A 22,874-nucleotide genomic window follows, 5' to 3' on the forward strand; every position below is an offset into this window, starting at 1 on the left:
CAAATATTTTACTTTAAGCTAACACCCTTTTCCCAAGCATATTTCATTAAAGTATACTATGCATAAAAAGAACACAAAACTGATGTGCATACCCATCAGTTATCAAAACATGGATGCTTATGAAACCTCAGAAGAGGACAAAGCATAAAACACCTGATGCCCCTGGTTCTCCCTCAATCACAATCCCATCCTTCTCCCCATAGGTACCTGATATCATACATTTTAACACTGTAGATTAATTTTGCTGGTATAAAATAAAGATTTATATAGAAGGATTCATATATAGATATTTACATTATATATGTTTATTTATACTTATGTTTCATTTTTTTCCTTATCTTTTAGAAATAATGTTTTGCAGTATAATTCTTCTCTAATTCTCTTCTCTGTTATGCTTTTTTCTTAGGTACACACACACAGTAAAATTGCTAAAATGTAAGGTATGCATATATTCAGATACAGTGGATGATTCCAAAATGTTCTGCAAAGTGTTGGTAGTAATATTTTGAGCAGTTTTAGTAGTCGACACCTTATATAGAAAAACAATCAGCTATAGCTTATTAAGATACATTTTTTAAATTCTTAAAAAATTACTGAAATGTAGTTAACATATAATATTATGTTAGTTTCAGGTAGACTACATAGTGACATTTACAAATGTTATGAAATGATCACCACAATAAGTCTAGTAACCATCTGTCCCCATACAAAGTTATTAAAATATTATTGACCTTATTCCTTATGCTGTATGTCACATCCCTATGGCTTATTTATTCTATAACTGAAGGTTTGTACCTTTTAATCCCCTTCATCTCTTTTGCCCCTTCCTCTATCCTCTCCCTTTTGGCAACCACCCTCTTTGTTCCCTGTAGCTATGAGTCTGTCTTCATTTTAGTTGTTCTGTTTTGTTTTTTATATTCCACATATAAGTGAGATCACGTGGTATCCCTCTGTGCCCAGCTAGCTGTAGGAGACAGGCTGGTGGGTGAGGCCAGTTTCCAGCACTAAGAAGCCAGAGGTTGGATTCCAAAATGGTGTTTGCCAGCACCAGTGTCTTCCTGGTAGAATGAGCGCCCCTAAGTGGTTGCTACCAGTATCTATGTCCCCAGGGGAAGCCCCAGTTGCCTCCTCTTTCTCTAGGATACTCTCCAAGATCAGCAACTGAGTGTGACCCAGGGTCCTTTCAAATGACTGCCTCTGCACTGGGACTTGGAACCTTTGAGATTTAGAGCATGCTCTTTTAAGAGAGGTCTGTTTTTCCTATAGCCCTCTGTCTCTCCTGTACTCAAACCCCACCGGCGTCCAAAGCCTGACATTCTGGTGGCTCATCTTTCTAGCACAGGACACCTGGATTGGGGAGGCTAATGTGGGGCTCAGAACCCTCACGCCTAGGGGAGAACCTCTGCAATTGTGATTAACCTCCAGTTTGGGGTCACCTTCCTGGGGGTACGGATCATGACACTACCACATCTTTGCCCTTCCTACCCATCTCTTTGTGGTTCCTTCTTTACATAGTTATTGTGGAAAATCGTTTCTGCTAATCTTCAGGCTGTCTTCATAAATGTCTGCTCTCTATATATACTTGTAATTTTGGTGCGCCTGTGAGAGGAGGTGAGCTCAGGGTCTTCCTACTTCTCCATCTTGGCCATACTCCGCTAAGAAACGCATCTTAATTTTAAACTAATTTAAGTAGTACTACTATACAAAGTTCGAGAGTTAAAACATTGTGTTAGTAATACTGATAAATAACTCTGTTTACCCCATAAATGTTATGCATATACTCTCTGCACTGAGTAAAACTGACTCTCATGGGTCACAATCAATGACGATGCAGCTTAATGTTTCAAATCAATGGAGGCATCCACAGTTAACAACGAAATGTTTATCTTCATTACTTGGTATAATTTTGGTTGAGATCCAGCACTTCAGGGAGTGTGTTTTTCCTCTTGAACTACATTAGCTACATCAGGAAATGCATGTATGTTAGAAATTCACTTCCAGTTTCTCAGTTTGCTTGCTTCTTCCGTTTGTTTGCTCTCTGCCTATGTCCAAGGTAGTTTTCAAAGGCCTGGATGTTTTCTAGCAACTGTAGTTACTTTTTCTATTTTGGGCATGCAGATTGCTGAAGATTTCCTAGCAGAGCTGCTGTGAGGTTTGTGCACTGCAGGAAGTATAAGCTGACGTGACTTTCCCTCAAGCATTCCTCTCATATACACTGACTGCACATCGACATCAATTACCTGTACCTATAGACAGCAAGATCCAGGATGATCTGGTTACATCTTCAATCATCTTTCAAGAGAAATCAAGTTTGGACTCATTTAGTTTTAGTGCTTTTCCCACTTCAGTGATCAAAGTTCTGGGTGGTTTACCTTTCTTCTTTGTAATACTTAATTTGCCTTGGTCTTTCCATCATTTTTCCATGTCTAAGAGTTTCCCGTCTAGAATCAGGAGTAAATTGAAGAGAGATTATACCAGAATGCTGCTCTTCTTTGCTTTCATCTCATTTATTTTGGTTGGTACCCTCCTTTCATGTTTCTAGTGTGTGGTGGTCTTTGTTCCCTAAGAAAATAGGGTAATAGTGACGACATCTGTGTGGCAATGTGTGTCAAACCCAGGGTGACTTTTACTGTTTGTTTTTATGCTATTCTTAAAGTTTCCTCTGCACCACTTTTCTGTAACTGCCCATTTGAAATAATAAGCTGTTCCTTCCCAATTACTGGATAATTCTGCAATTCTTGAATTCCTCTGAACTCTTTTTATCGCCCCACACTTTAATTGTTGAAGAGTTGCCACCAACAACTTCCAGTAACATTCAAAGCCAGCACGTGGGTTACCCATGCAAAGAAATTCCTTCAGATGGAGACTGTGCTGCATGGTTTTACTGTTACTCAGCTCTCCAGTGAAATTTATGATCAAGTTAATTTTTTTTAAACCCTTCAGATCCTCCCTAATTTTTAATCTTTTCAGTGTTGTTTAATGCCAAATTAAAATATTCAAGTTTCTTGAGTTGGTTAACATTTTATTTTTCCACTGGGATTATTTTAAAGGTATAAAATTATGATGCCAGTTGTCAATATGATCTCTTTCAATTTATTGCTGATATAAGGAGAGTTCCTCCGGGGGAAAAATTACACAGCTACTGTGTTTGGCATTCTGTCTAATGAGGTCTTCTGTTGTCCCATCCATAGCACCTTTCTGGTTTTGGGGCCCAGGAAGCCTGCCTGGGATCTCAAGGACTGTTGGTAATAATTTATACTTCAATCATTAATATATGAATGCTCTGTTTGTGCCACATCCTTGCCAACACTTTGTATGCCAATATTTTTTTTTAATTTTAGCCATTCTGGTGGTTGTGCCAGAAAGTGCTATCACTGCAATTTTAATTTGCATCTCCTTTATGACTATTGATGTTGACCTCCTTTCCTATGTGTGCTAGAAATTTGAATGTCTTCCTTTGTGAAAAGTTTGCTCAAGTGTCTTAGCCATTTTTCTATGTGTTCTTTTTGTCTTACTGATTTATATGAGTTTTTTACCAATTCGGGATGTGAGCCCTTTGTCTATTATATGTGTGGCAAGTAATTTTTGTTGATTTAAAGATTTTCTTGTGAAAATTTTCAAACATTTGAGATAATTTGTAAGAAGAGTATAATAAATCTATATATATATAAAATCATCCAGCTTCAAGAATTATTACTCCATGGACAATCTAGTTTCACTTTTACCCTATTCACTTTTACCCACAATTGGATTATTTTAAAGCAAAGATTCCAAGATATCATATCTCTTGTTATTTGTAAAAATGTCACCATGCATCTCTAAAGGATAAGAACAAATTTCCACAATGTAACAAAATGTCCTTATTAGATATAATGTGTCTAGTGAATGACAAGATTTCTTATATTTAATATAGCTTCATTTATCAATCTTTTCCTTTACAAACAGTGCTTTCTTTATCTTGTTAAATAATTTCCATGATTTAAGATGTTAAAAAATTTCCTATACAATTGTTTAGAAATTTTATTTTTCCTTCAGTATTTGGATTTAAAATCAATCTGGGCTTGATTTTTATGTGTTGTTTTGTTCTTTAATATTTAGATATCTATACACAACCTTAATTGTTTTTGTTTTTTGTTTGCTTTTTCTTTTTTAGTATGTTGTTCTGTGCACTTTATTGCCACATTACTGTTAATTAAATGTCTGTGTATTGGACTTCCCTGGTGGTGCACTGGTTAAGAATATACCTGCCAATGCAGGGGACACGGGTTCGAGCCCTGGGCTGGGAAGATCCCACATGCCTCGGAGCTACTGAGCACAAGCAACTACTGAAGCCCTCACACTCTAGGGCACGTGTGCCACAACTACTTAGCCCACATGCTGCATCCTACCCTGAGGTTACTTGCTGGTTTGGGGCTTGATAAAATTCTGAGAATCAGCTACAAAACCTGAAGACAATTCCAGTAAAGGGTATGTCTGAGGAGAAAAATTGGAGAATTTTTCAAGTAGATTGGGACCAGTTTCAAGTATTTGATAGATTTCAAGTTTAGAATATTTATCAAATGAAAATGAAACTGACTGATTTAGAGTTTAGGATCCATTAGGGAGAAGAGCCCCCACAGAATACATCGGACCGCTAGTTGAAAACCCTAGAGTGCTGGAGTAATGTAAAGACAAACTGGGCAAACTGAGCCTTACCAGAGCTATACCCTAACCTGACTCAGCATAGCATCTGCTTGAATTTCCCACAACTCCATTTTGCTAGTGGCCAGTAAGGTGAGTTCATTGTAGAGGAAGTGAAATCATCTGGAGTCACTACACTTTTCACACCTAACATCTGGAATTTTTTAAAAATTATTAAGTATGATTTAAAACAAACAAATCAAAAACCTTAACTGAAAATAAAAAGGAAAAAAAAATCAAAACACAAGGGAAAATAGAAATTGTCTTTCAGGTGGTCCAGGTATTGAAATTGACTGATAAGGGCTTTAAATATTTATGATTATTATGTTGAAGAAATGGAGAAAAAAATGAAGAAAAGTGATGCTAACTAAATAATTTCAGAAGAGAACTGGAGTCTGTAAAAATCAAATTAAACAGGAATTCAAGAAATGGACAAGTACAATATTTGAATATAAGAATTTATCGGACAGGTTTAATAGCAGATTAGACACAGCAGAATTTATAGACTGCCACTAAGTCCAGTTTATATTCAACCAACTAGTAAATTACTGAAGCCATTGATAGCTCTTAAGCTAACATATTGAATCCAAATTTTCTGATAAGTGCACCCATATTGATTAACTTGGTCCAATCCAATGTGATGCCCTTTACTTCCTTGAAATTAATTCAAAATCCTTGAAATTAATTCAATCAATTCCTAAAAATATTCCCCAGGTTTCTATTGAGATATAGATAGATAGATGATAGATAGATGATAGATAAATTCTTTCAGTTCTTTCAGTGTCCATGCTATATTCTGCTAATCCAGATTTTGTTCTCATCTACATAGAGAATGCTGATTGCTAATGTCCGATTCTAGCTATGTGTCTGGATTTAGTTGTGGATCTTGTGAAGAACACTATCCTCATGAATGATTTCTGCATCAGATGAAAACATTATAGTCTTTACAACCATACAGGCTCAAAGATATATGAAAGGGCTGCCCAGCCAGAAAGGGGGTCTCAAAGAATTTGTGGATTTATGATTTTTTGTTCCTCTTAATTCATTCAAATACTCCCATTACAATGTCCTGGGTTCCACTCTTTCCCATTGAATTTCTTAAGTCATGTATCATTCTTAATGAAATTATGAATTTATGTTCTAATTTAAGCAAAGGAACTCTTTGTTTCAGGTTTAAAGATTATTGAAACTTTTTCTATAAGTGGTTCTTTTAGAGTAGTTTTATAAATTTGCTGGTTCTCTAATGAGGATGGTGCTAAGATTTTTAAACTCTGAAGTTATTTTATATCTGTAATATCTTTGGTGAAGTCAAAGGCAGCCATTCAGTCTACTATCATTTAGCCTTATTTCTAACCTAAAATACTGTTGGATCATCACCTTGGTCTCCTAAACCTCGTCTTCAATAAATATGCCATTCTAAACAACTGTATGTTATAAGTTACTGTCTATCCACTGCATACCAGCGACCAGTGGTATCCCAAGTTCCCATTGCTCATAAAACTCCATTATTGAGAATATATATTCTGAAATCATTTCCAGTTGAAAATGTAATATTAGCCATTAATCAATCAGGAATACAGAAACAATTCTAGATATTACAGCAAGTGGTTAAATAGAGCAAATTAGGGACTTAAAAAAAAACCTTTGGAAAGTCTGATTGAGCAAAGGTTATGAAAGCTTTTACTGGAGATTAAGAAATTAGGAAATGCAGGAAACAGGATATTGCCTTTTAAAAAATGTAATGTAATTATGATTAATGTTTAAAATAAATCAAGAAGGAAAAAAATCAATGGATAAAATAGGAAAAAAAATAGCTTTGGTTCAAAGTGAATGAGTGATAGTGCCAAAAATGCTTACCAAAATATAATTATTCTAATAACCAACTAAAAATGAAAACCTTAAATGTCACCAGGTAGTTGTTGACAGAACATGTATCAGACACCAATAAAGGACATAGGTTTCCTTAACATAAGATACAAGAATTTTAACTGTTTCTAGACAGTTGCATACATCAGGAAGCAATGATACTTTCAGATCAGGGGTGCATGCTTTCTTGGCCATCAGACATCCACAAAGGCGCTCAGCTGACAATAATACTACTTGATTTAGTTAAAATCCCATTTAATCCTTCATGTAGCTAACTGTGACATCAAAATAAAAGAATAAAAGAACATTTAAAGTGAAGAACATATATATTATGTATACAACATAAAATAATGATAAAAAGGAATGATAATGATAAGAAGGGTCATAATGATAAAGAGAAACACTGTATAATGATAAAATAATCAATTTACAAAGAATATTTAGCAATTTTAAATGTGTACGCACCAAATAACAAAGCTTCAAAGTACATGAAGCAAAACTGACAAAATTAAAAGGAGGAATAACATAACCACAGTTGGCAATTTTAACAGGTTGGGTTCAGTGATTGACAGAATGAATAGCAAGTACAAATAACATCTGTAAGACTATACAATACTTGAGAACTCTACCGACTAACTTGACTTAATTGATAGCTTTAAATGGCATAATAAATTACCTTTTCAAGTGCATATAGAACATTTAACAGTAGATCATATTGTGAGCCATAAAACAAGTTTCAAAAAATTCAAACACTTGAAAGAACAAAGAATATTCTACAACCTTCATCACAAAAAGCCCTGGAAGAACATAAAAGAAACCCAAGTACCAATATTCCTCAAGAAATAGATAAAAAATTATTTTGTAAAATTAATCATCTATTTCTAAAAATTAATATTTCATGACCAAGAAGGGGTGTATTCCTGATATGCAGAATTGATTTTATATTCAAATATCAAATCAATGCAGTTTACCATATCAAAAATATATAGGAGAAACAGTATTTGACCTTCGCAACAGACATAGAAAATATTTTTGGCAAAATCATGACTCATTATTAAGATGTCATTCATCCTCAATTGATCTATAGACATAATGTAACCCTCATTAATACTTATGACATAATAAGACATATATATTGTCTCTGTTCCTGACAGTGCTCCTAAAACTCTTGTAATTTCATGAGTGATATGGGTGCTAGGAGTATCTTTTGTTCTAACTTTGGCCTTTTACCTGGATTCCTGAAATAAAGCTCCTAAAACACTTGCAATTTCCCTGACTGATGGGAGTGATAGGCATGTCTTATACAGAGCTCTCAAAGCCCTTGAAGTTTTCTGGGTAACAGGAACATCTTTTGTTCTAATAAGGCACGTCTGGGTGGGCTCTTGGGTGGGGACTGGTCGTGAGAAAGATCAAGCCATGATTAGAAGCTTGGAACTTTCAACCCCACCTCTTATCCTCTGGGAGGGTGAAAGGGGCTGGAAATAGAGCTGATAATCAATCAGGCCTGTGTGATGAAGCCTCCATATAAATCCATAAACTACAAAGTTTGGAGAGGTTCTGAGTTGATGCTGGAAGAGTGGTACACTTCAACTGCCCAGGGGCCAAAGATTCTGTGTTTGGAATTCTTCCAGACTTCTCCCTGTGTACCTCTTCCTTTAGCTGTTCATCTGTATCCCTTAGGATCCCTTATAATAAAATGGTAAACATAAGTGTTTCCCTGAATTCTGTGAGGCCTTATAACAAATCATAGAACCTTAGGAGGGGCTTGTGGGAACTTCCAATTTATAGTCCGTTGGTCAGAAGTACAGGTGACAACTCTTGGATTTACAACCAGCATCTGAAGTGGGGATTCGTCTTGCAGGACTAAGCTTTTTACTTGTGGGATCTGTGGTTATTCCAAGTAGTCAGCATCATAACTGAATTGTAGGGCACACAGTTGGTGTCCAGAGAGCTGGAGGATTGGTTGTTGGGAAAAATGCACAACCATTTGGTGTCACAATTACTATGGGTAGAATAAAAGAAACAGTGTTTTTCTTTTAATACTCCAGCATGCTTATTTGAAGAAATCGGAAACATTTCTAAAATATTACATATGGATGTGAAAAAACTCTGTAATAGTGGGGCAGGGAGTATACAGGAAATCTCTGTACCTTCCTCTAAGTTTTGTTGTAAGCCGAAAACTGCTCTACAAAATATAGTCTTAACACAAAAAACAAAAAACTCTGTAATAGCCAAAACAATTCTGCAAAGAGAACAGAGGTGAATAACAAACTCCTGGATTTCAAGGTTTACTAGAAAGCTACACTAATAATGATAGGGTGATAATTGCATAGAAATGGACATATAGGCCAGTGGAACAGATTAAAATGTCCAGAAGTTAATCCACACATATACACTAAATTGATTTCTGGCAGAATTTCAAGGAACTTAATAGGGATAGAATAGGTTTTCTGTTTGTTTGTTTGTTTGCAAACAAGAGGTGTTGTAAAAATTATAGAGAAGAGAATGTTGTTTGATGTGAAGATAGATGTATTAATAGAAAATAATCGAGAGTCCAGAAAGAGTCTACACATAGATGGTCAGTGAAAAATGGTGCAAAGATAATTCAAGCCAAAAATGATTTTCCTTGCAATAAGGGTTCTCAAACAACATTTTTTTTTTAAAAAAAATTCACTTTTATATCACACTGTACCCAGAAACGAACACAAAATGAGCCATGGGCCCTGAAAGTAAAAACTAAAGTGATATGATTTTTACAAGAAAATGTAAGGGAAAAGCTTTATAACTTTGGGACTGCAAAAGATTGCTTAAAGAACATAAAACAACAAGCATACAAATAATCATAATAATAATGATTTGGAGTACATTAAAATAAAACTCTCATCTTTATAAGATGCAATGAATAAAATGTCATTAAACTTAAAAGGCAAACCACAAAAATACAAATGCATATATACATGATAGAAATATAACAAAGACTTATATTCATAATATATAACTAAAGCACTCTTAAAATATAAGAAGAAGAAAAATAATAAAAATGGTTACAGGATTTGAAAATGTATGGATATCTAAGAGGTCTTGAAAAAATATTCAGCATCATTAATCATTGGTAAATGCTGATTAAAACCCCAAAGAGATAAGACTCTTTGCCTAAAAGGAAAGATAAAAATAAAAAATTGTTAGCTTTAAATTTAGGCAAGAACATTGAGCAACTAGAACTTTTATTCATTGCTGGTGGGAGGATAAAACTGTATAATCATTTTGATTCAAAGTTTACCAGTTACCTTTAAGTTATATACTTGTCATGAGACCCAGTAATTTCACTCCTAGGTACATGATCAAGGGGTGTGTGTGTGTGTGTACATATACATATATGTGTAAAAGAACTTGCTCGTGAATGTCCACCTGAATATAGACATATGTATGTAGGTATGTATATATATATATGCGTGTATATGTAAAAGAACTTGTTCATGAATGTTTACAGCAGCTTTATTCTTAGTAGATCCAAATTGGAAATATTCAATTTTCTACCAAATAGTAAATGCATAAACAAATCACTGTACATTCATATAATGGTATACGACTCAGCAATAAAAAGGATAAAAACTACTCATACCCAAAGAATTTGATGAACAAAAGAAGCAAGACAGAAAATAGCATATATTTGTTCTGTGCTGGTCTCAGCCTATCAATAACCACTGTTGCGGCCGGATCAGCCCTTGTGATTTTTATTATGGTTGTAAGATGCCCTTCAACAAAAACCATTAGGAAAGTTCGAAAGAAATAGGGGTTTATTATTTATAAGACCTAGAAATTACACAGAACACGTGGGACCACACAGGAAGTTCATGGGTAGAGAAAGAGAGAGAGAAAGAGTACCCATGGGCCTAGGGTTCTACTTTTATTGGGGTCAAGGGTGGGGGCCCAGGGTTTCTCAAGTTCATTCTTCATCAGAAAATTAAAAACATAAGAGTAGAAATTTAAAGTGTGGGAAGAGAATAAAGCAGGTAGCCCAAATGGTCCCTTATCGAAATCAACCAAGATCTCTAAAACAAAGAAGCCTCAGTGGGAGAAAGTGGCCTGGCTCTTTATCTAGCAGAGTGGCTGGCCCTGTGTTTATTTGCAATAGCCATCTTTGAAGGAAATTCCTCTCTGAAATGGATTCCTCATCAATCAAAGCTGAAATTAGGCATTTACATTACAAAAAAACAAATAACTGTCTGGACTTACACTATAGTATTTTATGGTTCTATTCATATGAAATTCAGCATAAGGCAAAACTAATCTATGTCAAAAGAAATCAGGATACTGGTTTTCTATGTGCTAGGGATTAAGACGGATTTATACATAAAATATTATTCTGAGATAATGGATATGTTCTGTTTCAAGATTGGTGGGATGGTTGTATCTGGGAGTAATTATCAAAGACTTATCAAACATATACCAGAAATAAATGGGTTTATGTAAATAATCTCTTAGTGAAGTTGACTTAAATAGCAAAGAATTAGATTTATGTAAGTTATGGTATATAAATTATAAGAACCATTATGGAGGATTATTGAATTCTGTGAACTGTAACAAAACTAAAAGCTCATACAAGTATTAGCATGACTAGTATTTTGTCAATTAATTTCAAAATTGGTCAAAACACGGTGTCATTAAAAACAATGCATAATTACTCTGAATACCTTATTAGTTAAAATGCATAGGATGATCATTAGCCAGTTTTTTTTATTGTAGGGAAAGATCTTTCCAGTGCATGTTTCTAGTGGTTCTGCTGACTCCAGTTTCACTTCATTTTCTTGTATAATGTAAATAGTTATGTACAATAAGGTTATTAATTTGACTTTTTTAAAGAGGTAGTAAGAATTTAAAGACATTACAAACTGAGGACAAAATCCTTCCAGATTTTTACACTATTTCCCCTCACTTTCTTCAACTATGTCTAATTTATAAGCTTTTCTTTAAAAAAAATTCTATTTACTTTTAACTTATTTTTCATAGAAACAATAGAAATCAAAATGCTTGACACATAATTCAATATTGTGAATAATGTTTTATTGATCATCTAATTATCGCAAGTACAACAGACATTAGGTGGTTTAGAAATTCATGTCCTCTCTTTTGGATGGAACACTGTTTTATACATTTTGGTCTCAAGATCCATTACAGTCTTAAAGTCTACTGAGGATCCCGAAGAGCCTTTTTTTAATGTGGCTATATCTACCAATACTATCTGTATTTGACATTACCACTGAGAATTTATTTATTTATTTATTTATTTATTTATTTAAAATAATAAACCTATTAATGGGTGACATAAATAACATAATTATGAAAGATAGTTGTATTTTTCAAAACAAAAATAACTAGTGAGAACAGAAGCATTCTTTTATTTTTTTCTTTTTTTTGCAAATCTCAAATCTTGAAGGACTTATTTAATCCAGACAGCTAGTGATGTGCTACTTAGTTGAAGTATGTTTAAAACAAACAAACAAACAGCCTCACGTACAGATATATATTTAGAAATGGAAGTAGTATTTGAAAAGTCTGTTAATATTACTTTGGATATCATTGTTCACGTTATGAGAAAACACACCAAGGGAGAATTTCTTAAAGGTTAGTTTTCATGTAGAATCTGAGTCCCTATCAATGAACTTTTCTTGCTATATTACATTAAAATCCATTGAATAGATCTTTTACTCCTGAAAGGATTTGTACCAATATGAATTCATCAATTAGAAAATATTAGTTCACCGAGTTATACAGAACTTCCAAATGTTAATTCAATCTATTATATCAAAAACTGCATTTGTTTAAAATCCCACAGATATTATCAGATACATCTTTAAGTACTGAGAAGTTGTCAGTCTCATATGGCAGATATAGGTCTTCCAAAATTCTAATTCTCGCTTGAAATATCACATTGTATCATTCATTTAAAAAAAAAAAGTCTACTGTTTTCTTTAAGGGGGATAAGCTGACTTTTTTGTTCCTTTTTGGAGAAAGTCCAGGAATTCTTGTCAATATGCATAGTTCCCCCCTGAGACGCTTAAAAATGGTGTTATGTGAAAAAAAGCAGCTCATTCAGCATGACTCAAACAACCCTACAAGTCCTTTTCCTAAAGACAAACATTTACTACAGTTTTCAACAAAGTGCTTCCCATTTTGTAACACAAAATACTAAATAAAATAAAATAAAATAAAAATAAAATGTACTAAAGTGTTGAGATTTCATAATGTTTATATTATTCACTCTTTCATCAAGGACATTCCTGTGTATTACTGGCATAGCTTTTTGTTAGTGTGTGCTGGTGAAGGACACAGGGATTACTTAATAAAGTCCAGTATGACCACCCTGAATTTTTCCGTGGCACTGTTTTACCACTTTAGCTTTGGTAACATCAGGATCAGTGTCCACACAGTGAAAAGAAGGCTATTAATGTCTTCATGTTATTATGAAAATAGTTTGACCTCATAGATACCCTAAAAGTATGTTAAGAATGTCCAAAGTTGGGACTTCCCTGGTGGTCCAGTAGTTAAGAATCCACGATCCCAATGCAGGGGGCCTGGGTTCTATCCCTGGTCAGGGAACTAGATCCTGCATGCCACAATCAAGTCCAAATGCTGCACAGCCAAATAAATACATAAATAAATATTAAAAAAAAAAAGAATTTCTAAAGCTTCTTAAACCACACGTAGAGAATCACTCTGCGAAAGGGGAGCCAACATGTAACTTGCCAGAAGTATGTAATGTGTTTTGAGCATCAGTTTCTTTTCTAGAAGAAGAGCTCTTATGTTTCAAATAGTTGGTTAATTAGGGTTTGATTAAAAGTCTCTGCTATTCATAAGAGTAATATAGAAGAGCACATCATTTTCTTCTTAAATGGGATTATTTCCAAATTCATTATTAATCCTCCCTAGTATTTGTATGGCATTTTGAAGGCTGTGTATTATTCGTCCCATTTTATAGGTTAAGAAATTGAGACTACTATTTGGTGGAGACAATAAGAGATGTTAATTCATAGGACTATGATTTTGTTTCAGAATATTTTAGATTCACGTGAGAGTTGGAATTCAAGGGAAAATATTGTTTTATGTCTATTTTCACTAAGAAATATAATATTTATATTTATAAGCTCATTACCTCTTAGTGATCAACAATGATCACAGTAGAATATCCAGGAGACTTTAGTTCAAACAAACAAGTAACTGTACTCAAGTGAAGGAGGTCATTGTTAATCCTAGTCAATAAAATGGCTAATAGATAATCCCTTTTTAAAGACACCAGCTTAAATTCAGTCTTTAAAATGGCATCTTCTCCTGAACATCTTTAAAGACAAAAGAAGAAATATTTTTTTTAAAAAAAGCTTTCTTTTTTTACTTTAAAACTTAAAGTAACCAATTCTGTTATTTGAAGTTTCTTTTAAGTCAGTTTCCTCCAATACAATGCATTACTTCATTAATCTCATTGTTTGGTATTCTAAACCGATGTTCTATTATTAGATTTGTTTGTTTGGTCTGGTGCCTGCTTTAGGTAGAAAATTAGTTTTTGAACAAATTCAATATATCTAGAAAAAAATTAAATGTCTTGAATTACCATTATGTTATTCAAGCAGAATTTTATTTTTTTGCAGGTGAACTTTGCAAGTGTCAATGTCCTGACCTTCTGGGGCTGAATCACAGCCTCTTCATCTGCAAAGTGGTAGTTCATAGAGATGTAAGCACTTAATTGGGTAGAATTTTGGCCTTTCATTCTGTCCTGTGTTATATTCTGAGATATAACTATAGGATGGGAAAATAAAAGTTTAGTTCTTAAAGAGAAGAATCTTTACATTATGCTCATGAGACCTAAACTATTGCCCCCTAAACATCAGTCAAGTGTGCTAACATAGCATCCTGTGCAAAAAACAGCCAACCTGCTTGTTGGAACTTCTCACTTCATAATTGCTGTGGCAGTGACCACAACAGCCCTCATACGAGAGTGAGTCAAAAATTATCCACACTCCGGTTATATTAAAACTTCTGTTGCCCACACTGTCTTACCAGAACTTTCTGTTCAAAGCTACTGTCTCCCTAGTCACTGCTGGGCAGGTGTGAACCTGTTACACCAGTTCATTTGTAACTGTGGTGCAAGCAAAAATGGATGCCCCACTTGTGATTTGCATGAAAGAAGAGCAGTGTGCAATGATTCAGGTTTTTTTTTTTGTTTGTTTTGTTTTTTTGTGGCCTGAGGGTGTACCTGGTGCCATTATTTATCGAAGTCTTTGTGTGCAGTATGAAGAAAGTGTATATGAATGGATAGAGATGCTTATTGAAGAGCTGAAGCCTAAACTTTAGATTAAACACAGAGGATTGCTATCCAAGGGCGTTGTGATCTTGCAAGACAATGCACGTCCGCACACTTCTGCCCACAGTGTTGACACTCTGCAAAAATTTGTTCTGAGGTGTTAAAGTATCCTCCCTATAGTCCTGATCTCCATCGCACTTTCACCTGTTTGGTCCCCTGAAAGCAGCCCTACGAGGATGAAGATTCACTTCTGATGAAGAAGTGAAGACAACAGTGCATTCGTGGCTCACAGCTCAACCTAAAAAATTTTTTTAATGAGGGAATACAAAAGCTTGTTGACAGGTGGACACCTTTATTGAAAATAAAGGTGATTATGTCAAAAAATGATGTATTTGTCTTTTATAAAAGTTAACTAAAATAAATTCTACAGCCAGAATGTAGATGATTTTTGACTCGCCCTCGTACATTATAGGTTCACCCTTGATTTAAGTGTAACCAGAAGCCAGGCATTCATGTGAACTTTAAGTTGTTCTAAAATTCAAAACCCCCCCACAACTTTAGTGGCAACAAAGGTTTCTTTAGTGTATCGTAAACTGTATAAATGACAGGAGGTGACTTAAAGGCACTTTCTATTGATAGCCTTAGAATCTTGTAGGGCCATTTCCAACATCCTTCAGTTCCCATCTGGGTTTTCCATTTCTTCCCATTGCTTTTTATTTAACAGTCATGGTTTGGGGTTTTGATTTTGTTTGTTTTGGAAGGAACATTGCCTCACTTTTCTCTATATATCTCTCAAAGTGAACGAAACAACTTTCTCCTTCATTGAAGCATTGAAAGCCACACCCTGAAGGCAGCTGGGTTCAAGTCAAGATCTCACCACAGACTCAATCTAAAATTCTGACCTATGAAGTGAGAGAGGCCAAGTGACAAATCAGCAGCCACCGATTACACCTGAGAAGGGGCAATTGGTTTGATTGTGTACTGTGTTCTTTACTAATGTGCAATAACTGTTACAGATACATTAACCAGACCCAAAGTAAAAAGGTACAATTGACAGAAGCTATGCTGCTGTCTATTTCAGTGCTTTTCATCTGCAATTACTTCCTTATCAAAATTCGGTGGCAATTCTTAGCATGTTACTGGCAAATTAAATTGAAGACCAGGTGAGTTGTTTTAATAAATTGGAAATTGTAACAGTGCATAAATTTCCTTCCATTTCTCTTGGATCCATACTACTTCGTGATTTTGAAATTAAAATCCTCTGTTTATTTAACAATTACTTCATTCACTTGTTCATTACTTCAAAAATGTCTCAGACACTAAAACCTATGGATGCAAAAACTAGTAAGGTGAGGCACATGCCTTCAAAGAGTTTTAAGCTAATCGGGTAATCAGTAGACAGTGTAAGTGCTATATGAAAATGCAATTGTACCAGATAGCATCTTTTGGGTGATTTTTGACAGATGTGGCCCTTGGAACATCATCATATCTATAAATTTACCAAGCAGTTTGTGTGGGATGAAAAAAAGAAATAAAATTTCCAAAGCATTACTGTCAATATATTCACAATAGTGGATTTAGCACCCTGAAAGTGCCCTCAATTTTTAAAAACCTGAAATAAGTCACTTTTAATAAGTCACTCAATCCTCCTAGCCCCGCCTTCACCACCTGAAAAATGCAGGGAACAAATTATTGAACAATCTCCCTGACAGTTCCGTAGATTTCTGACGGCGGGATGCACCCGAGTCCCCATTGTTTACCATCTCCACAGACAGGACTCAGTTAATGAAATGGCTAATTAGATTTCTGTAATCCTGTAGCCATTGTGTGTGAGGTGACATTTTGTCGGCATTTCTCCTGTGGCTCCTTCAGTGTGATAGGGAACATTTTCCCTTAGCCAACTTGGCTTTTGCTGTTTTGCTAGAATGGCAGTTCCCTTTGTCGGTATAATGAAATCATTGCCCTCACAAACACAGCTCCGCCACTCAGCATTTACATAGAAAAAAAAGTAGGGAAATGATCATCTGATTAGTCAAACAGGCCCATGTTCAAAATCCATTTCCAAAATCAAATAATAGAATTGGATTGAGTTCAGAGTGGATGAAGGACTTAGGTATTATTGCATACTGTAGTACATATTCACTGACCAGCAGAATGTGGAAGGATTTGAAGTCCTAAAGTCTTATTCTTATGGTCCATAAGAAGTAAATTCGTCAAAAAAGCAGGGGCAGGGGGACTATTTTAGACAGATTTTTTTAGACCCTAACACCTATATTTCACCCTCTTCCTCTATCAAGTGATCATAGGGAATTTCCCACAAGACCAGATGTGCTGGCTGAGGGAACTGGAGAGAGAAATCAATGTAGCAGGAGTGGGGACCGTGGACATTTGAACCACTTCTTCATATAACTAACTGTGCCTTTATATCCTCACAGGCCATTCCTTATGAAGGTCAAACAGTCCCATGGTGTGCTGTCTGAAAGCTGGAAAACCAGTGGAAAGATAGAGGTGTAATTCAGGGTCCAAAGGCGTGAAGACCAGGGGAGGCCAATAGTGTAAGTCCAGGTCCAAGACCTGAGAACCAGGAATGCCGATGTCCTAGACAGGAGAAGATGGACGTCCCAGATCACACAGAAAACAAATAATGCTCTTTCTCCACCATTCTGTTCTATTCAGTCTACCAATTCAAATGTTAATCTCTTCCAGAAACATCCTCACAGACATAGCCGGAAATAATGTTTTACCAGCTATCTGGGCATCACTGAGCCCAGTCAAGTGGGCACATAAAATTAACCATCACAACACACACACACACAAATATTTCAAAATCCAGCCAGTTCTCATCATCTGCTTTGTCCAAGATACTCCACATTGACTAGAAAACATCCTACTTCAAGTTCATTATTTGCCCACAAATGTTCTATGTGGTCTGTTTCAACATTATTGAATTTTTAATTTTATCCATCTGTTTTAAGACTTTAAAAGAAATGTATTTGGGGAAAAAAATCTAATGTACATTTAATTAAGTGGATTCTCAGTAAGATTTAGCCATTACTCTTTCCTTACATAACCACTGACGTAAGTATATTTGTGGTAAGATGACTTAGGAAATTGTAGAACAAAGCAATGAAGAAAATAATCCACGTAAAGGGGCTTAGTAAAAGGTCAAAAACACCCCCCTCAAATTATTATTATTATTACTATTATTATTTTTGATATTCTGTTTAATAAGAAATGTTTTAATGAAGAAGACTACTATACATTTTGACAGAGAAAACTCACTGAGAATTTTCCCCTTTACATTAATAAGGAGGAAGTAAGAAAGAAAAGGATTTTTTTTTTTAAATGAATGCTTATTTATTTTAAGTGGGCCATCATAATTGCTTTAAACTCCAAATGCAATTTTCAATATTGGCAATGAAGGAAAAGTATTCTTTTACTTCAGGGGGGAGTAAACATAACATAGGAGATACTTGAGAAAAATCACCTCAAAATTCTAGTACACAATTTTACAATCAGTTTTCAAATTACAATCAGGCTTAAGGAGAATAAAATTTGAAGAAAGTAAGGGACTTAAATTGAGTTGTTAATATTCTAATCAAGTTCAGGAGTCAACAATCACTTTTATTTTGATGTATTTAGTCCTTGGTTGACTTGTAATATTTCTGAATATGCTGAAATGGACTTAGGAATAGCACAAAAGAGAAGTTAATTTAGTATCCGCTGGAGGACGAAAATTTTTTTAAATGCCCAATTAAATGATTATTAAATGTTTTAATTTCCCTGCAATCATTACAGTCTCCAATTCACATAAGACAGAGTGTGAATAATAAAGCCATCTTACCACTTGACATTCTTTCTAAGCCATTAGCACCATTTTCTCCTGTTCAGATTACTCCCATCACATTGGGGAAAATGCTATTTGCAAATAAATAGCATGTCCTTTAAACCTCTATTGCTGTGCAATTTAGGATAAGGAAATAAAGAATTTATCTCAAAAATATTAATGGGTCTCTACTAGATCTTATTTCAGATAAATTCCCATTACTTGCAAAGAGTTTTGTGATTTCTCTTAGGATAGTTTTAAAAAACATGATTATCTTTTTTCTTAGCGACAGAGTCATCTGTCAAGCAACATCCCCAGTGACAGCATGTACACTGAATACCTTAAAAATAGATCAGAAGTAAAAGCACATGCAATGCAATGCCTTTTTGCAAATTGAGTTCCTTTTAACTAACCTATTTTCCTACTGATGATGCTGTGGCTTTTAAAGAGTTTATAAAAGCAAATAAGTGGTTTTATACTTTTTGAGATTTCTTAAGAGCATTTGTATCTCATTTGGGCTCTTGCATAAGAATGAGGGTGAGAAAACGTGCTAATGTGCAAGTAAGTCAACTTACCCACACAATTTTTGCCTTAAATAGGGAGTAATTTCAGGTATAACCACTTTTATGATTTAAATACTCACAGTATGTACTAAAATTCATAATCTTCTTTTGGATTGATCCAGACCCAGATAAAATTTTAAAATAAGAGAGCATAAAAGAAAGAAAAAATGAACAACTGCACTTGGTATTAAATAGTGTTGAACTTATTCTAGTCATCTTTTTTTGTGTACTCTATCCAAGCTCTGCTGTATAACTGTTATATTTGGTTTAGTGGAATGAGCAGAAACTATCGAACAACACAGCGGTGAATTTGAACACATCTTAGCCAGAGACTGGGCAAAATAATTATCCTCTTAAAACCTAAGCTTTGTCATCTATGAAATGAGTGTAATAATGGCTATCTTATATATTCACTTCTGGCATTGCATAAGCTAAGCAGAAAATGACTGGGAAAAAAGATTAATGGAACAAGATAAAGAGCCAGAAACCAACCTACATAATATAGTCGACTGATCTTTAACAAAGGAGTGAAGGCCATGCAACGGAGAAAAGGTAACCTTTCAACAAACGGTGCTGGAACAATTAGACATCCACATGCAATAAATGAATGTGGACTCAGACTTTACACCTTTCATAAAATTCACTCAAAATGGATCATAGACCTAAATGTAAAATGAAAAGCTATAAAACTCCTAAAAGATAACATAGGAGAATATATACATGACCTTGAGTTTGACAATGAATTTTTAGATACCACACTAATAATCCATGAAATAATAAGATGGGCTTTGTTAAGATTAAGAACGTCTGCTCTGCAAAAGACACTGTCAAGAAAATGAGAAGACAAACCAGACTGGGAGACAATATTTGCAAGAGACTTAGCTAATAAAGGACTGCTATCTGAAATATGTAAAGAACTCAACAATAATAAAACCATTTAATTGAAGAAAAGGGCGGAACATCTGAATAGACATCTTACCAAAGAAGATACCCTGATATCAAAGAAGCATATGAAAAGATAACCCATGTCATATGTCATTAAGGAATTGAAAATTAAAACAACAGTGTGATACCACTACACACTTAATAGAATTACTAAACTATGAAACACATCGAATGGGGTGAGGATGTGGAGCAACAGGAACTCTCACTCACTGCTGGCTGTAATACAAAATAGAACAGCTGTTTTGGAAGACAGTTTGGCAATTGCCTACAAAACTAAACATTCTCTTACCAAAAGACCCCGCAATCGCACTCCTTGGTGTTTACCCAATGAGCTGAAAACATATTCACAAAGAAACCTCCATGCAATCATTTATGGTACCTGTATTCATAATTGCTAAAATTCAGAATCCACCAAGATATCCTTCAGTGGGTAAATGGATAAATTCTGGTACATTCAGACAGTGAAATATTATTATTCATGGAAAAAAGCAATGAGCTGTTAAGCCATAAAAAGACATGAGAAACCTTTACTGCACATCACTAAGTGAAAGAAGCCAATCAGAAAAAAACTATATACTGCATGGTTCCAACTACGTGATAATTCTAGAAGAGGCAAAACTACGGAGACAGAAAAAGATCAGTGGTTGCCAGGGGTTAAGAGGGAAGGAGGGAGGAATAGGAAGAACACAGAGGGGTTTTAGGGCAGTGACACTCTTCTGTATGACACTGTAATGGTAGAACACTTGTCAAAACTCATAGGATGTACAAGACCAAAAGTGAACTTTAATGTAAACTATGGACTTTGAGAGAGAATGATGAGTCAATGGAGGATCATTGACTGTAACGAATGTAGCACTCTGGTCCAGGATGCTGACAGGAGAGGAGGCTGCCTGGAAGGGGATAGGTGATACATGGAAACTGCCTGGACTTTCCACTCAACTGTACTCTGAACCTAAAACTGCTCTAAACATAAAGTCTGTTTTAAAAAAAATAGTTTTCTAAAACAGTAGTTATAACTAGCTTCGTAAGATAAGAATATCAAACTACCAGAAAAAGTTCAATTTTTTTTATTTGCTATATTAGAAGGTATCATTTGGCCCATTTATTGGTAGGAAGAAAGGGATTTTAGTTTTCTCTGAAAAAGACCACAGGCATAAATCTTCTTTCTGAGTGTAGAAAGCCTTTGCAATCTCTAACCTGAAAACAGGGTTCTGAATTTTCTACTGATAATTATTTGTATGCCAGTTTTAATGGACAATTGGTGTTTTGTTGATATACCTTTAAGTGTTACTCTGACAAAAATTTTTAAAGAGTTCACTAAATCTTGAAAAGCCAAGGGACGAGAAGGAAAAAGGTAGTGGAGGGAAATAGAAGCAATGGTTTCTGAGCAAGAAGGTTGCCCAAGCAAAAGATATTTGCCTAAGTGGGGCTGAGCAGGAATGGTAAAATGTTCCATGCACAGCAATATTTAATCATCTGAAGACATAGTAAAATCAAAGTCCTCACAAGCCAAGTGTCCAATATGTAAACCAAGGGAATCCTATTGTACCCAGAGTTCTTAGCCAATTATCAGTCTTCCTAGGAGTGAGCGTCATGTCGCACAGCCTTACTTTGCAACAATCTGCCAACCCCCAAGAGATTATGTCCCCTAGTATCTTCTGGCAACTGTAAGATCAAGAACACCCATCAATAGTAAATGATGTGGCCCATACCTGTTGGCGGGAGTTTACCTGAGCACTTCATACTATCAATGTAAATACAGATGCCAGGCAAAGAAAGAGCACAAGACATAAATGAAGTTCACATAACATAATCAACTTTGTATAGGGCAGAAACTAACTCTAAAAACTGGTCATGTAAACAAGGGCAAGAAAATGTGCTCTTTAGAAAAGGAGCACTGCACTTGGATTGGAATTCCAGCTCCAAGACTTATTCATTGATGTCTCCATTCATTCATTCATTCAAAAAAGCATGTTTAGTGTTTCAGAGACTGGATTATATAACTTCAAGCTAATATTAGTCATTTTTCTAATCCTCACTTTTCATCATTTATAAGAAGGTGTGATAATAATTGCCTACCTACATCAGTACAGTGATTCTAAAAACTGAGTGATATAATATGTTGTCAATACTTGAAGAATATACACTATGAATATAATGGTTATTGTCAGATAATAATAGTCATGTCTTCATCTATTGTGATACAAACACAATTCACATTTAATCTTTAACTTTCCTAAGTTGTATAATTCATATACAAGCCACATTTTGCCATAGTCTTGGAAACTCACACTGTTTTCTACGAGTCCCTGGAACTGAATCTTACTACATTTGTTACTTGAAGTTCAGCAAAGGTTCTTTTAATTTTGTGTGAAAGTGAGGTAGGGTCAGGTGTTTATTTGTATCCAACAACACCAAATTCCATACAACAAATGCCACAGTTGGAAACTGAAGTCCTAATTCTAAGCTACTGGGAAACACAAAAGAAGTGAAATTAAGGATTAAGGGCTGCCTGCTACTAAGCTGCAGAACACTTCTTCTTCTAGAGACGAAGCGATTCAATTCAATTCCACTGCAGAATGATGTGAAAATAAAACTGATGGGAGAACAAATGGAAACAGCTGTGTTTTACTGCAACACAGACAGTCTGCACAATTTGCTGCTTATTTATAATGAAAACGGAAATTGTAAGTGACAG

At 34.9% G+C, this 22,874-nt stretch overlaps 1 pseudogene; it reads right to left on the minus strand.

Moving 5' to 3' along the window:
• Nucleotides 1–1,925: 1,925 nt before the first annotated feature.
• LOC130860254 (dynein axonemal assembly factor 11-like) lies at nt 1,926–21,771 on the minus strand (annotated as a pseudogene).
• Nucleotides 21,772–22,874: the final 1,103 nt, after the last annotated feature.

Source organism: Hippopotamus amphibius, chromosome 9 (assembly GCF_030028045.1).
Source record: "Hippopotamus amphibius kiboko isolate mHipAmp2 chromosome 9, mHipAmp2.hap2, whole genome shotgun sequence".
Taxonomy (NCBI): domain Eukaryota; kingdom Metazoa; phylum Chordata; class Mammalia; order Artiodactyla; family Hippopotamidae; genus Hippopotamus; species Hippopotamus amphibius.